The sequence below is a fragment of the Anomalospiza imberbis genome, chromosome 2, assembly GCF_031753505.1.
Source record: "Anomalospiza imberbis isolate Cuckoo-Finch-1a 21T00152 chromosome 2, ASM3175350v1, whole genome shotgun sequence".
NCBI lineage: Eukaryota > Metazoa > Chordata > Aves > Passeriformes > Viduidae > Anomalospiza > Anomalospiza imberbis.
In genome coordinates, this window is record NC_089682.1 from 37,953,058 (window position 1) to 37,970,793 (window position 17,736).

At 36.9% G+C, this 17,736-nt stretch overlaps 1 long non-coding RNA gene across 1 annotated transcript; it reads right to left on the bottom strand.

The window, feature by feature from the left end:
* Positions 1-7,753: 7,753 nt before the first annotated feature.
* LOC137468699 (uncharacterized) lies at positions 7,754-17,460 on the bottom strand. Its single transcript, XR_010996117.1, has 2 exons — positions 16,682-17,460; positions 7,754-7,953 (listed from the first exon to the last, which is right to left on the bottom strand). It is a non-coding gene; the product is annotated as an uncharacterized lncRNA (long non-coding RNA).
* Between the last annotated feature and the right edge of the window lie 276 nt (positions 17,461-17,736).

Here is a 17,736-nt window from a genome sequence, read left to right on the forward strand (position 1 = left end):
ATTTAGTGCAAAGATTTTTGTTAGATATAAGAAAGCAATTTATTTGACCAAAAGACTCCAACAGTTAAGAAAATCAGAACCTGAAAATATTTTACTATTCTGGCTACAATTCAATAGCTACCTATATAGAATATAGTCTAGCCTGTTACATAACACTTTTTATATTTTTCTTATACATGTAATCATGATTGCTATCAGTGCATAGGCCTCACTGGTGGTGATAATCTAAATAAAGCAAGAGGATTTTTTAAAATCCAAAAAGAATTGTATTTAATATTTTTATCTTCCCAAGGCTATGCCTGGAACAGAAATAAGTACATGATCTCAGACAAATTGCATTAAAGCAAATGGGATCTTGAATAAAAAATAATATTATTTAAATTATAAAATGTTCTACTTGAAAATATTTAATCCAAATGACTTATTTTTAGTACTGCCAAGAGCAATACACAGATATTTGCAACTTTATTATTGCATTTCTGCTTAAAGCTGAATAAAGGCAAATGCTCTATTGCTTTTATAGAGATTACATTTATATTGATATGTATGAATATACATATCTTTATGGTGTTGTCATTCTGGTGCACAGGAGTCTATTTGTGTAGGGAGGAAGGGTAAGTAGGACTTAAATCAGTATTTAAGGAGGTCAGAATATGCCAGTTGTTTCCAGCAGAAAGTAATAGACTAGCATGGGAATTGGGATTGATCTAGTGATCCATAGGATCTGCAGCACACAGAGCAGCAAATATGCCAGGCACATACTAAACCCAGAAAGCTTAGTTCTTCAGACTCTGTCATGTAGCAAAACTTATAAGGGCTCCTTTTTATGGGTCAAAATATACATTTTTGAGTAGTAAAATTCTGCATAACTGATATCTCCTTTAAAACTGAGTAGCCTGCTAAGAAAATGCCAAGTTATACACCCCAAATACATACAGAAAATGACTCTTCTTTCTTAGTGTGTGCGGGAGACTTGTCAGAAACTGACAAGTTGATCTTAATTTCTTTATGCTGTGACCCTTCAACACTCTGTTAAAGAGAATATATATATATATATATATATATATATATATATATATATATATAATCTGTGCTATGTTTTTATGTTTAGCATTAGCTTAGGAAAAACTTCTTAATTTTTTGTACAGTAAGCTTTCCACTCAGCAAAGTACATCTGTATGGGGTTCCTTATCTGGGAATCCCCCTCTCCCAAACCTGATGTCCATGGGGCTGCCAGCTAATGTGTGCTCTTGTGTGGCTACTCTCTTTTCCCAGGCTAGAAGAGCCTTGGTTCTCAAGAAGCCCAAGAGTTACACACAGCATGAAAACCCACATGAAATTGCTTTCACTCAGCCACTATGGTAGATTCTATATGGCCTCAGTGCATGCAAGGTATAGAAGAGTTTTGAAGTCAGCTTAAGCCCTTTTCTAGGGGCTAAAATAAATTACAAATAACATTGACTGCAGCGACATATTTTTCCCTTAAAAAAAAAAATAAAGAGGGTTCTTTTTCTCCTCATACTACTCATGGGATTTTTTTCCAAGATTGTATATAATGTTTTCACTGAGAAAAAAACATTCTAGCAATTTAAAGGATTTTCACTACCCAGTAATAAAAGCAAGAGAAATAGCCTAGGTGCAGAGAATTTGACAGCTTCTTTATTTGGGTGGTTTTTGTTTGTTTGATTTTGATTTGTTTGGGTTTTGTTCTGGTTTGGAGGTTTGTTTTTTTTTTTGGTAGTAAGGCATATAAAGCAAAAGCACTAAAGCTCTGCTTTTGCCTTGTTGACACAGATAAACGTTCACTAATGCAAAAGTAGATAGGATTAGGCCAAAGCTGAGTATGCAATGAACAGGAGCAGGGCCAGTTCAAGGTTGAAATAGTGTTACCTTATAAGTTTCATCCAAGACCACTTCAAATTCGTGGCATGTTTTTTTATGAAGTTGTATAAATTAAATATTGTTTCAAAAGTGGTCATTATTGAAGATCGGTATAAAAGGAAAGAATAAAATGCAAGAAACTTGCAGTAGGTTTATTTAGTATATTGCATATACATATTCTGTGCTATGTTTTTCTTATGTAATCTACTGAATGTGAACCTGTGCAAAATATGGCTGTGGTTGCATTTCCTGGGATTTGGAGCCCCATTTATGTCAGGTTATGTACATCAACATTTTTGCAGCCTGTGGCCTTCTAATCTGACAGAATCCTAGCTTACACGTAGTAAATGACTATCCAAATATCTTTCCCTTGGCTGCTTCACAGCAAAATTTCAATATTATTTTTAACTGGGCATAGTACCCCAAATAATTCTGGAAATATAGGTTGAGCACTTGAGAGAAGTGGGTTTTAACTGCTAACAATACTAAGACAATTTCAGTAGCTGAATTGCATCATACCTTCACTTCTATATAATTAATTTTAATTTCTTAGCATCAGTCATCTCAGTTATTTTCAAAAAAAAGTAATTATTTACACTACAAAGATTAATAAACTGAGTTTACTAAATTTAGGTTGTTTAAAGCTTTGTCAAGAATCACAGGAAATATCTGCAACATAAATAACTTAATGGTCATAGGTGTTATAATGAAATCACTGTTTTATTGTTCAGGCATGCTGAAATATCTTAAGGACATTAAATTTCATGTATTGGTTCATGATGTGTTGCCTCAGTGTTCCTTTCAATTCTGTCACTGATTTTGAGACAAGATTAAAAACAGTTGAGGGGAAAGTGGCTGTTCATACATTGGTAGCTTTGCAATCTGAAATCTACCTCTTGAAAGAATTATGAAAACAGATACACAAAATTTTCATATTGTTTTCCAGTTCAGAAATTTTATTCAGCATTTAAATTGTCTTTACTTGTTTCTACAGGTTGTGGCTTGTTTTAGTAGTGTTTTAATTGATTTACTGCACAAAATGTCCAGGGGTAGTCAAGATTTTTGACTCTAACCAAGTTAGATGTCACAACACAAGAACAAAGTATGAGAAACTTCTATATTCCAACCACTTATTTGGGCAGAACAGTTTGCTTGTCTGATTATTAGTTATTCTCTGATAATTCAGAGGTCAAAATGGGAACAATTTCAAGTGAGGATCTGGATTATTTATTCAAGACAAATTCAACAACAAATTTGATATTTTGCTTAAAATTGTACAAACATGCATTTTTAAGCAAAATTCTGAGCAATGTGGCAGGGCTAAGTGAAAAATTCATATGGGAAGTAATTATTGTGACTGGCTTGCATTATGTAAACTCATGAGAACAATTGTCAACAATAGAACAATAGAAAATTTTATGAGTTTACCTTTCTTTTGCTTTATCAAGTGACCAATATTTGATGCCTTTGCATTTCCATTAGGAAAATGCAGTATGGATTAGTTGTCTTCTGATATAAATGAGTGTAATCTATAATAATGCAGAGGAAGCTGAACAAAACTCAGCTTTTCTGTTGAATTGCCTGTTTGTTTAACTTTGTTAAAGTTAAGTTGGTTGTTCCTTTCTGCTCTCCTTCTCTGTATTTCTGGTTGCTTCTTACAGTCATTAATACACTTCCAGCTGTCACGATGCTGCCTTTGGTACTGCAGACTATCCCAAACTAATTATTTGGTCCTTGTTCTTATTTTCTAACAAACAGCCTCACACAGTAGCCTTCTGTTCCTAAAGTTATTTTCAGAAGAACTGTAATTACCTAAGCATACCTAAGCTTTAATGATAGGCTACAGCATTGAATGTAAGTAGATCTGTGATGGAACAAATATGTACACAGAAGGAAAATCAAGTAGAAAATCTCAATAGCATGGAAACATTCTTGGAATGAAACTTAGTTTTGCTTCAAAATTTCAGTATTTCAAGCTATTTCAGTAGCTTGTTTTCCATTTCTCAAAATAAATGGTATAATGGTTAAACGACAGAATCCATCATTTGTGAAGAAGTGGCAAAATTTAAACTGAATCATTAAACAACTTGCTTTACTGAGTAACTTTGAACTTAAAACAGCAGTTAAAAAATTATGCCAAATGCCATATTGTCACAACTCCTGCCTTTTCCACAGTTCCACCAATATCTTTCTCTCAAGAACATCTCCTTTGTCATGTTTTATTATCTCTTTCTCTTGGCAATGAAACTTTGAAACAATTAATGGCTTAGAATCACTTAATTGCCAAAGAGGGATCTTGCCAAATACATTTTGAAAAAGCTGAATAGAGAGAAGACTAATTAAATTACTTTTATAATGACTCTAAAAATTCCTGCCTTTTTTCATGAGCTCCCTTACCTGATCCTACAGATGCCATTCTTTGGATTAATGCTGTATCTGTGTATTTTTCACACTCAGAATTTATGTAGATTTTCCAAGGTTGGGGGATTGGGGAATGGAGCTTGTGGCCCCTCCATAATGACTCCTCTCTGCCACTCCTTACTCCTCACAGTTTTCCCCAGCTGCAGCGTGGGTCCTTCCCACAGGCCCCAGTCCCTAGGGATAAGCCTCCAGGAAAAATCCAGTTCCTTCGGGCCACAATTGCTTCAGGTCCCATCTCTCTGCTCCACCACAGGGTCCTTCATGGCTGCAGTGGGGTTATCTGCTCCACAGGCTACTTCAGCATCTGGAGCACCTCCTCTTCCTCCTCCTCTCACCTTGGTGCTTACAGAGCTGTTTCTCACACTGGTTTTGGTCCCTTTTCTCCCTGACCAGCATTTTCTCCCCTTCCTTAACTATGTTTTCCCAGCAGTGACATCTGTTTGGTTGATGTCCTGTGGCACATCCATTGTGGATTTGGCTGTGTTCAGGACAGGGCAGCTCCTGGACTTCTCCCACAGATGTTACCCCTGCAGACCTCTTGTTGCCAACATCTTGTCACAGACATCCCACACTTAAATACATCCCTCTTTTTTTGTAGCACTTTCAGTTTTTTCAGTGCTGGCTTCCCCACTTCAAATCTCATATTTACTTGCAATCCATCAATAACCTAATTTAACATTGAATCTTACTGATTAAGCTGAAATTTTCCTCTTTGAAGCTCGTACTTGTGGGAGGTGTGGGATTTGCTTCATAAGTGACAAGCTGTATGAGCTGCATAATATAATTTACTGTCCCTCACTGGTAGAGGTAATTCCTTATTCTCCTGACTCTGGAAAAAAAAATCTAGGAGTTTACAAGCTTTATTATGTCCTGCAATCATCAATATTATTTTAAGAGCAATTAGCCTTTTTTTTCAGTTTGTTTTTTGTTATAAACCAGCAATCTCTGATGAACTCTTATGCTGGACATGAAGGAATGAAAATGACATTGTCTTTGCAGATGCTGAATGCCATGCCCTGCTTACAGGCTTCCAGGGCAATGGTCACAGCCCCAAGCCTGCCAGAGTTCAAAAATGTTTGGACAAAGCCCTCAGGCACAGGTTGTGACTCTTGGGGATGGTTCTGAGCAGGGCCAGGCGTTGGACTCGATGATCCCTGTGGGTCCTTTCCCACTCAGCATGTTCTGTGATGCTGTGATACTATTTAATAATAATCTTGTGCTAATAAATATTACTTAGTTCTCCATCCTAATCCATCAGATATGTATCAAACTGGACTGTGTGCTGTGAGACTTGGCTCAGTGATCTTATCTCATTTATTGGAGTAATTCTGCAGTGATGGAGAGTTACTCTGTGCTTCCCTGCTGCAGCTCCTCAGTGAATGTGCACCTGAGCAGGAGGGAGACATATTAGTATTAAATGTATAAAATAGTATAAAATAGTATTCCACTACTGTGCCCCTGGAAATAAAGATCAGTGGGAGTTCCAGCAGAGTAATGTCTCCTATAGGCTTTGGAGGAAGAACTTTGCCTCGACTAGGGTAAAAGTAGGAGGATGCAGAGGATGCACCCTCTCTCTTAAACATGAAGGAAATGGTGCCTCAGCTTTATGCAGCATATCTATTTTGTATGGAAATGCATAATGAAGACTTCCAACTTACATGTGGGATTTTGAGTCACAGAGTAAATGATTTGTCCAAAGCCACGTAGCTGAAACAAGGAATTTCAGTTGGAGTTTGGAAAATGTGAGCCAAAATCTCTTTCTGTGTTCTATTTTTCAAAAAAATAACCAAATCAAACAAAGACCTAAAATGCCATTGATATTGCAACAGAGTATGAATATTACAAAACCATGACTTATTGGAATTAACTTCAATGGTTATAAAACTGCACACAGATTTAGACAGTCATTCAAATGTATATTTTTGTGTGTATTTGTGTTTAAGAAGGAAAAGCTCAATAGTGCTTGTTCCCTGAGGTTTGACCTGGACTTGTTTCTAATTTATGAACCCTAATATTTAGCAATTTAAAGGCTAATGTTGTTTATAGATTTTGAATGCTAATAATTCTTTTATATTGTATAAATATGTATTTACATTGGAAAATCCTTATGAAGTTGAATTAAAGGCAAATGTAAATATCTGGGTTAATTTTTTGCACATTTTCAGGCACACACCAGAAGGGAAGAGCAAAATTGGTCATTATGAGTACATAGTGATGAAAAATGGCTAGACACAATAAAGGATAATTTCTTTGGTTTCCAAAGCATAATAGAGTATGAATCATATTTAAAATTAATGACTGAGAAGACAGATCATGATTTGAATGTCATCAGTAGCTATTTTACTCCTCCCTAGAGCTGCAACAAGCCTTTTATGAGAGATGAGTTCCTGCAAACAAGCCCTTCTAAGCTGTCTGGAAGCTCCTAATTTATAACAGAGCTTTAGAAAATGCTTTATTTTTACTTTTTTCCATGCTTGGGGTAAGAGTAGCAGACTGGGAACATCACCTTACTCCTTACTGTCCAGCAAGTAATGTGCAGTTGTTTTTTTTTGCAAGTAATTTTTTCAAACATAGCTTTTTGAGGGGTGATGTTGGCAGGACATGTCCATGCTATTGTTCCTATTTAAGTGAATATTTGAATTCTGTTACTGTGTATGTGGGGTAGACATTAAGCAGAGATAATGAGTCAGCAATGAATCTTTTTCAGGAAAAAATCAATCTGATTTTTTCATGGTGCAAGATATTGAGCAGCAATAAAAGGGAAAAATTGGGGTGTTTTTTTACTTCTATATGTATGTGAAGTATTTTTTTTTAGCATCAACAACAGTCCTTTATTGAAAGTTGAAGTCTGCTATTGGAGATCAAACTTTTACTAGATGATGAAGCACACCTTCTGTTTCAAAGGACTGCAGGTTAGACCTCCCCTGACATTCAAACTTTGTGTTTACTGGAGCTGGTGTGTGCTTTCAGTTCACAGGTTGTCCTTAAGCTGCTGGAGTTATTACAGTGGTGTATTACCTTTCATTCTACCCACCAAGTCTCTCATGGCTCATTTGGCCTGCACAATGATGTTCTGCGAGATTGTTTTCATTTTTCAGTAACTTATATCACAGAGTATCTCAGATTTAGCAATAACTCTATTTTCACTGACAGGCTTCTCTCTCCTCTTCCTTTTGCAGCTGGCTCTTGAGGAGAGCACTCATAAAGCATGGACACTCAGGATCTCAATTTAAAGAACTTGCCAAATTACACCTTCAAATAGGCATGAAGGCAGGATCACACGTTGAAAGCAGGCGGTAGAATGGTTTATTTTTACAAACAGAGATAGACCAGGAGGGTTACTTTTATGTATAATACCTAAAATAATAGTAGGACTTCTGGTTCATTGCATCATTCTTTAATGCTGCACTGTCCTATTTACAGTCTTGTAATGTCAGAAAAACACTTTCCATTGTATTTAGGTTCTCTTATTTTATGGCAACATGTAGAAAGATACAGAAGCAATTCTGCTAAAGGTAGCTGAAATTTTGTTGAAAAATGTTCCCCTTCACATCATTACAGTATATTGTTTTGCAGGAGCTGGAATGGGTACAATGAAAGTTGAGAACTCTGCTGATCTGTAGCTTGGCAACTACAACAGTAGCCTGAGATCTGGAAGGCACAGATATGCTCAATTTATTGCTCTGGTGAAAAAAAATTCTGGGGATATATGTCTATATGTGTACTTATATATATAGGTATGTATATATACATGTATATGTATGTATTTATATACACATGTATATATATATATATATATATATATATATATATACATGTTCATGCATATATAAATTTATGTATTTTATATATATGTGTGTGTGTGTTATTAATAACATGCATACAGAAATAACAACAACAAAGTAAATTCATCTCCCTGCATGCAACTTTTGTACATTTCAGGGCACAGTATCCTGAGTACTACATGGCAGGATTCCGTCATTTTAATAAATACATCCTAAAAGAAAAAAAGAAAGTATTTGAATATTCCTCACTCCCAATATTTTGTATCACTTTCTTGATAGGCTTACTTCTTATTTAATTGTGATTACAATACAATTGTAATTGTAATTAGGTATCAAAAATTAGAATTTAAAAAAGAAAAGTGCTGTCTCTTCATCAATTATAACATCATTTTCCATTCTCACTACCAAGGAGGCTCATGAACTCATGGAATAATGCCCTCTGCTCCTGGTGACTCCTCAGTTAACAAGGCACAAGGATTAAAGGAAAGTACTCATCTTTTTCACATCTTGTAAGGGATGCTAATGTTGGGAAGTCCATGGGAACATGAATAAATGGAAGTCATCTTCTGCTGTAGAAAGACAACCAGTGGAAGTTATAAAACTGCTCCATCTAAAGGTATTTAGAAGTTATAAAACTGCTACTTCTCTAGGTATTTCTCTGTTGCACTTTTTATTTTGCATGAGCCACACCTGATACAGTATTGTGCTGTGAAGGAGTGGTTCTGATGGCCTAGAAAGGCAACACAAATTATGTGTGAGTTCCAATGCTCATAGAAACACATTAGAAAAACATTACACAGGAGCAATAATTCGAGATCCCAAACACGGTTTTTCCCCATTAATGATGTTTTAAAATGCAGAAAGCACTTCTGTGAAGCATGAAGGATGGTCAGGGTTAGCTAATGAGGCTGATAGGTACAATTGCTGCATGCTTGATCTGCCTTGGACCCTAATGCTTATTTGGATATGTCTTATTATTGTGTGGGTGTTAAGTCTGTCCAAGCTCATAATCAATAGATATATGGTCATTCACAGTGTTTATGTCTCTGTCTTGGATAGCTGGAACAAAGTGATGAGGATTTAGTTTGCTAGGTTCATACAGAAAATTTCTCATGGACAATCTGAGCAAACTAATTGCTGGCATTAACATGGGAGTCATATGAGCTGTGGTAATGATACAGATAATGACCCCCCCCCCACCTTTGGCTATCACTTTATTACCTCCAGGGTCAGTAAAGAATTTATTCAACCCTCAGTTGCATTATAATTGGTTGGTTGTACTTGAGAAGATTTTGGTATTGTACAGTATCTTCAGATATCATCCATCAACTGTAAAAATGCTTTAGGTACATCAGAAAAAAGAATGGTGGGGACCCACTGTCAAAGTCTGTTGGGAAATGGAGAGTTAAAATCCCTGTAATTTTCAGTCACAGATCTTTGAGCTTTAAAGGAAACAGTCTGAACTGACAGCTCAGCAATAGCTTAGCAGATCTATAAAAACTGTGTATCAACAAAATGGTGATAGCCTGATGTTGCATGAACTTCCTGAACCAAGCAGGGCAGTGCTTTGCTAAGTGTAGCTCTGTTTTGTTCATATGATGACTCAATCTCACAGAGAGACAGCAACACTCAGGCTGCATTTCTTTGTAAGCTGTATGAAAAGCCTGGGGAGAGAATGATTTTAATTTAAGCTGGTTTTGCAAAGGCTATCGACTTGGGTTTAGGCATTCTGAGTTAATTATCCCAGGCAAAGAGGCATAGGTGTCTGTCAGTGTCAGGAAGTTAAAACGATGCCCACAGCAAAGAATTCTGCCAACATCTCCAGCGTGAACTGGGACTTAGTGCTTAGTCAGACCCAGGCCCTTTTCCAAGAAGGGCTTTTGTGCACTTGGCAGGTGCCTCTGAGCTGACAAGGGGTGCTCTTTCCTGCCATTTCACACCCACAGAGGTGCTAGTTCTGTTTTTAAAAGCACATTCCTACAGCCAGTCACCTGTAAAATGTGGAAAATAATACTAATAACCACGAGGTGGCCAGGAAGATTTTCCTAAAGTATCCCTTATCTTGCACTACTCATTTAAACAGGGAGCCGCTTAACAGGACTGGTTCTCATCTGACAATTGGCCCAAGGAATTACTGGATTTCCACTAAGGCATTTCAGTAGTTTTGGTTAGAAGTTTTAGCTGTAGGAAAATTACTTAGAATAGACCTAAGTCTAAAATGTGATCCCAAATCCCCTGCTTGCTAGTTGCCTACAATGTTATGGCTTTTATTTGCATATTTTTAGGTATCATGGGAGTCCTGTTTGAAACAGCTCTGCCAGTAGCTGCAGCTAAAATCAGATCACATGTCCACAACGGTAAAAAATTCTGGATACTCAACACACACCCTCAAGATTAGGTAGCTGTATCTACCCTCCTCACAATTTCTCCTGGAGAAATGAGAACAAAGAGATTTTTATCTTTGGAGACAGATTAATAACAAAAGTACACATCAGTTTAGCTAAATAAGAAGTAAATAAAATCATGCTTAAGTTATTCAAAGTGTTTTTCTTAATTAAAAAAAAAGAAGAAATCAGATGGAAACCAATTACAAAAAAAGAACACCAAACTGTCAACAATAGTAAAGAAACTTACAAAGAAATAATGAATAAAAATTATCTTCATTTAAATTTTACCTTTCTAATTATTTATGGCTCCAAAATTACTCCATGAGTAAAATTTAGTGAAGTAGATTCAAGTTTTTCATTTAAATAGTGGAAAGCAGTCGTAATTTTTCCCCCCAAGCTCTTAAACCAGAGATTTTCAATCACTTTTTTAACATAATAATTGCAAAAGCATTCACTTACTCTGTTTTTAATCCAGCTAGTAATGAGTTCACTCAAACTACACATTGATTTTATTGTGAAAGTATCGAATCAACTGTAAGTTTTTTAATCAGTCTAAGAATTTGGTATTATAAGAGTACGATTCTAAAAAAAATCAAAGTGGAATAACTCTACAACTTTTTAGAATTTAGTATCATTTCAAAATATGATATTTGGCAGCAAAGCTTCAAGGCAAAAATTGCTGCCAGAGCATGGCATAGCAGAGGGATATCTCTGCTTAGATGAATCTCATCCAAAGATCTCTACAAACTCTCCTCATTTGGTGGATCTAGGCCATAACTTTGCTAGGACCTTGTCAAACCATACATACTGTGTATTTTATATTCCTACAGGACATCCCATGCACACTGGGGTTTTTCTGGTTTCCCCAGGAGGAGCTGTGCCATTCCACTGTGGTTCTCCTAGGAATACAGCATCCAGCACCTGTCTATTCTTGGCACAGAGCTGCAGCCTGCTCACTGCCTCCTTCTGGGTAGATTTTAGGGCAAGGACACAGCGTTGCTATGTTGAAGGATTTGCTGTAAGGTGGAACTGATAATCCCAGGGGCTGGAACAGAAATGTAAACTCAGTGATCAGGTGATGTGGAAGAAAAGGAGAAAAAAAAGTTGCTTCAGGTCTGCCCTACTGCCTACATACTCTTGGACCTTGTGGGAATTTTAGATTAAGTTTGCTGCCTGAATTTTTCGCTAGTAACAGGAGGGTACAGTACCAGGCAATTTTACAAGTGTGGCTGCTGCACTGAAATATTAAAAATATTTTTTTTTCCTTGTACTTTTGACCTGTGAGACAGGAAACTCCCTGTTCTGAGAATTAAAGCAGCAATGCAGTTTAGGCTTCAGCTGTGAGAAATGGAGAATTCTTGATATGACAATTGGTAGATTAAGTATTTGTTTAAAACCAAAACCAACGCAGGCAGCTAAATTGCACCATCTGGAGCAAGAGGCAGATGTAAGCATCTTTATTTAAGAATCAGTTTCTTATTATTTATGAAGTATGCATATTATTAATTCACTCCTTTTTTTTTTTTTTTCCAGGAAGCATCATTCATGGGAAATAGCTTTGTGTAGACATCTGGAATAGAAATTTCTTAATAATTTTATATAATAAATCCAGAATAAATACTAATTATTAATAGTCAAGATTGCTTAAAGATTTCAGACTAGCTGACAGCCTGAACAAAGCACAGGCAGATGCTTTAGACAGGCTGTAAGGAAGACTGATAATTATAAGCAAAGCCAGGGAAGTGACCTTTTATTGTGGCAGGAACTGCAAGCATCACCACACTCTTCACCACCACACTGCACAAATTAGACCCATCCATTGACTACATCTAGAGAACCTTGTTTTCCCGCTGGTGCTCTGCACCTTTCAGCTTTAAGCTGGGCGTTCAGAAACTGAGGCACGTAAAATCATCCGTCATCTTCCAAATTTTATAGAGAAACTGATATTTTCATAAGAGTGCAGTCATTTTGTTTTCACAATACTAATTTGTTGTCAATGATTAATGAAATGGTAATCAGTTTTTACAGGGTTTGTCTGGAAAAATGACTTTATTCATTCAGTGTTTATAGAAAAGGAGTATATGAGAAATAATTTATATGTGATCCTCAGAAACTTTTTAAGCTTCATCCAAGTTCATTCAAAGTGAATAGATAAATATAAAGATAAAATAAGGCAGTAATCTATGTATATTCAGCCAGAAGCAGACTGTGATTTAGAGCCTCTTAGGATAAAAAATAATGAATTAAGAAGACTGCTTAATTAAAACTTAACATTAAGTTGTGCTCTTTTATAAAGGTCCATCTAATTCTGTATAATTTTTTCCAGACAGAAGGCATGAAAAAGACAGATGATACTAACAACAAGAAAGAAAAAACTTCAGTGAGACCAAGGCAACCATTAATAAAGCAACCATTAGCACATTTATAGAGCTTTGACAGAGGAAGATGTAGGAAAATGAAGTGTTTAAAAGAAACTGCCACCAAAGAAACATCAAAAAGTTTTATTTTGAATATGTGGCTATTTATTAATCTTAAGGACTCTGATTTAGCTCCAAACATAATTCATAGTATGTACAATTAAAATGTCAGCCTAAATATATATGTACTTTGTACTGCCTATCCAAAGAAAGCTATCAGCTCAATTCTTGTGGTGTAACCTAACATACCAAGAAAGGTCAAAATTATTTGTTCTTCAGTGGATCTTTGTCTTTAGTGAACATGTAGTCAGCATCAGGAAGCTGGATTTATCACATTTGAAAAATTAGGCCCTGGCAATCTGCTCAGTAAAATTTAATTTAGATTTAATTAGTGATGCACTGTAGTCAAGATACATGGCTTCAAGAAGCTGTTTTTAATACTGAAGGGGTAAAAGTTGCCTTTGTTTAATTGGAACTCCCACTGACAGTGACCTGAAAAGATTTGCCTTTTGGGTTGGGTGGCTGTAGCCAGCACAGGATCAAACCAGTTCCTGGGGCAGGTGAGTGCTCCTAACAGCAAAGTGACAGACATTTACATTATCAGCAGTCACTCTGAGTAGCCTGTCCTTCTGGTCTTGTGTCTAAACTTGGTTTGTTACCTAATCCAGTTGCTTTTCACATTGATTTATCATAATTATCTTCACATGTCTGAGGACAGAACCTGATTAATCTCTATCACCACTAGTTCTTTCTTTTTTTTTTTTTTTTATGACTAGTTATAACTTATTATGACTAAATAAACTTACAATGACTAATATATTAGTCCCTTAAAAGTATCTATTTTTAAAAACTATCTCTGTATTTACCCATTGTTAGAAAAAGAGATAAAATTCCTATCGTCACTCAAAAGCAATAAAAGTGCAGAAGGAAAACATATCAACAGGTCTAAAATGAGACTTAATGGTCTCAAATTGCTTTCAGAATATTTTAACTTTAATTTGTGGTTTTGAAAACAAAGATGTTCAGCATGGTATAACTTTCTTCTCAGTTGGAAAAAACAAAGTTAGAAATTGATCTTTGCCCTACACATTGACACAGGTCTGGCTGGTGTCCTGTAGAGAGGAGAATCCTGTAACAACACTAAAATGACTGAGGAGCATCTCTAAGCTCAAAACTTTTTTCCTGTAAGACAATGATGGTTTGCTCTTGAAATATTGTTGCTTTTAGTGGTGTGGTAGAATTGGGATATCTCTAGGGTGCTGGTCAACAGTTCATTTCTCAATTGCAGTTATACCTTTTTCACAACATTTAAGAGCTTTGCTACAGATGAGTAGCATATGGTATTGGCTAAGGAGATGAGACTTTAATGAGATATAGAATATGCCAACAAAATGCATGTTAAATTGCAATGACACGCTTGTGTTGGTAGCATGTCATGTTGTGAAATTAAATTCCTGACAAGACAATGCAAACAAATGCACTTCAGCAAGCCCGTAGTCACCTAGCTTGTCCTCAAGTTGGTCCAGGAGACAGGGCGAGTGGCCGGCTGCTGGGAGAGATTGTGTTCTTTCTGCTGTACAATTTCATAAAATAATTTCATCCTTTTTCTCTGATTTTGCCCAAGGATGTAAACTCCCTTGAAGTTGTAAGTACGACGGGTGTTGCAAAAGGATCTTCCAAAAGGCGTTGCATCTGTCTTAGACACGCAGATTTTCAAGCAGCTAAACAATAAAAACAATCAGCAATAGACTGTGAGTGATATGTGACTTGCTGTAACCTGGAGCCTTGCACACTATTTAATTAGCACAACTGAAAATTTTCCATCTGGGAATACAAAAAACAGTCTTCAGCTCGAGCAGTGGCTGTAGAGCCTGCAGAAGGAAACAGCAGCACCCCTGAGTATCTCTGACACTTTGACTTTCGTGCCTGGACTCCCAAATCACCCATTTTTTGTAAGGAAGGGTAAAAGTAATAACACTAACAATATTGTTGTGAGTAGCTCACAAGGTTTGGAAGGGTTTGGTAACATCATTAATCTGCCTTGGGAGAGATTAAAGAAATTAAATGTTAGATTCCTAGCCAAGGAATACAGATCCAACAGACATAACCTAGGCTAGCATCACTTTATGGGTAAAATGAAGCTATAAGTGTTCCATTAAGATTGCTCCTCTTGGGTCTTTCTAACACTCTCCAAGCTTCCTCTTTTCCTCCTTCAAATGCAGAGAAATACATGTTAGAAAAAAAAGCATGTTAACATCTTGTTTTCCTAATGTGCCTTCGTAAAACAGCCAGTTAATTAAAAATTGCAGCGTTCATCCTCTCAGACTTCCCAAAGCATCCTGAGTGTCATGGTGCAAATGCATTTGTTAGGAAAAAAAATACATTTTATCTCTTTATGAAGAGATAAACATTCATGTTTGTTTCACCTTGACAGAATTTGGAAAGCAAAACTTGTAGTCCTAGTTATTGAGAAAATGCATTTGTCAGGTAGAAGAATTTTCTAGGAAATACCCCTACATTTAAACTAGAAATAATCTCAAAAACATTCAATCATTTGTGATTTTAAGGAGATCCAGATCTCTTTGTGAACTTCATGGGTTGTTTTTTATATCTGTTGTAGAACTTAAACTAAAATCTAATTCTTGATGTAAGCTTACCTTTTAGAACAGTCTGAACCACAGAAAATCATTGCAATTCCAGTTGTAGTATACCTGAGGGGGAAAAAATCAAAATCTGAAGAATAGCCATGACATCATCCATCACATACCTCTATGATATGTAACCTGCAGGTGAGTGCAGATATTTTTAAGATGTCTTTAAAGTAGATTACTCTGGCAATTCAGCTTCAGGAGCTGATCATTAGCTAGCTCTGGTTATCATACCAGATGCCAAAGTAAGTTTTGCACCACGCTGACCTTCAGGATGCCTTCAGCAGTCAGACAGCTTCACTCTGTCCCACGGTGGCTGTGTACACACATTTGTGCACTGTGCACTGTCTTTTACTAGTGATGCACTCTGTTAGCTGCTTCTTGAAAGGCAGGAATCTCTGTCTACATGCTACTAAGCAGGAAAAACTTTCTTGTGCTTGGCAGAGCAAAAGGGCAATGACAATATCTTCTTACAGTAGTGATGGAGCAAAAGGGAAAATCAGTTTACGTATGAGTGGAGGATTTTCAGGGTAAAGTTTGGTTTGCATGAGTCTTCTGAGTTCTGCAGGCTGGATTAACACACGCTGGGCACCCTCCTCTCATGAGCTGTGTGCACGTGCTGAGCTGTCTGAGTACCTTTCCCTGCCAAGGCTCCACCGTGGCTGTGCTGCCATGGGAAAGCCAGCTAGGAACCAGGACAGGCAATCTGAGCTCCAGGGGCTGTTGAATTGAGATTATCCCCAACCTAGCTGACGTTATCTCCTCATGGAGTGGTGAGGCCCAGAGAACTCCCTTGCTATTTCCTACGTGTAATTTGTTTTTAAAACTCCTTTCAACTTGTGGTGCCTACGGTTTGTGTGTTTGCTTTTGGCAGGGAGCTGTTAAGATCAATAAAGATTTGTGGAGACTTGCTGTTTCTATGCCAGCTACTTCCTCCAAAATATTATTTTCCCATCTTAGGGCAAAAAAAAAAGTGTCTTTGATATCATTCAGAGACCAAGGGTCTGAGCAGAAGCCTGTGTGGATCTGACAGTGTGGGAAGATGATTGGAGAGGGAGCTGAAATATCCATCTCGGCAATTTTATTCCTTGTACTCCCTATTCACACTTCTCCCTGCTGGCACACCCTTATTTATCTCTTACCTTGAGCCAAAGATATTGTGCTATTCTGAGAGAAATTTTCCAAAGGAGCTGCAGCGTCTCCTTGAGATGATGGATCCTGGTAAAAAGATTTCTTTGTTCACTTGGTTATGCACAAAGCATCATCTGTTTCCTCCTAATAGGTTTTTCTTCTAAGTAAATGTCTTTTAACAATGAGAATTAGAAACAAATTATATTCAGCTATTCAGACTTTGCAAGGAGAGCACAAGGACTGTCAGTCTTATGCCTTTGCCTTTTTCCTTGTTCGATAGGGAGGCTACAGGACAAATGCTGCACTGTGCCCTCTGCTCCCAAGTACATGAATGGTAATTTCATATATATATGTTAGATGCATTTTTAAAAATAGCTACCGTAATCTGCATAATACATATATTTTGTTTGTAGATGTTCCAGTGATATCAAGACAGTAAAGTATATGGTAACAGGCTTTTTCAGTTCCTTTAGCCATTGCATTGCATGAAAGGAAAGATTGTATATCTGGGTAGTTTTTTTCCACAATGAACAGTAGCTCTTTGATTATTTTCTCACTGTCTTTATTGGGGCTATTTTTATCCCCACAGGTTTTTGCAGGATGGGGATTGTGTATCTATACTATGGGAACATGATTATCCATAAGTGTGGTACCTGGACAGCTATGTGCTCAGAAATTAATTTTGCTTTTTATTACAGGGAAGGACAAAGAAGAACAAAACTTTGGGAAAGAGTTTCCGTCATTAAATATTTACCATTTCAGCTCCAGATTCAGGAAAGGTAGGCTCTGAGTCATTACTTTTTATTTTTAGTATCCAATCTACTTGGAAATGAATGGAAGGCAATAACCTTCAAATCTCTTCAGAAGTTGTGAGTTACATGGAATCATTTATTTGAAAAGCACCACGAGATAATGGAGGGTGCATTGGGTTGGCCAGGTTCTGATAGCAGGGAGGGCTACAGGGGTGGCTGCTGTGAGAAGCTGCTGGAAGCTTCCTTCGTGTCCAGCAGAGCCAATTCCAGGTGGCTCCAGGATGGACCCACACTGATCAGTGACAGTAATTGTG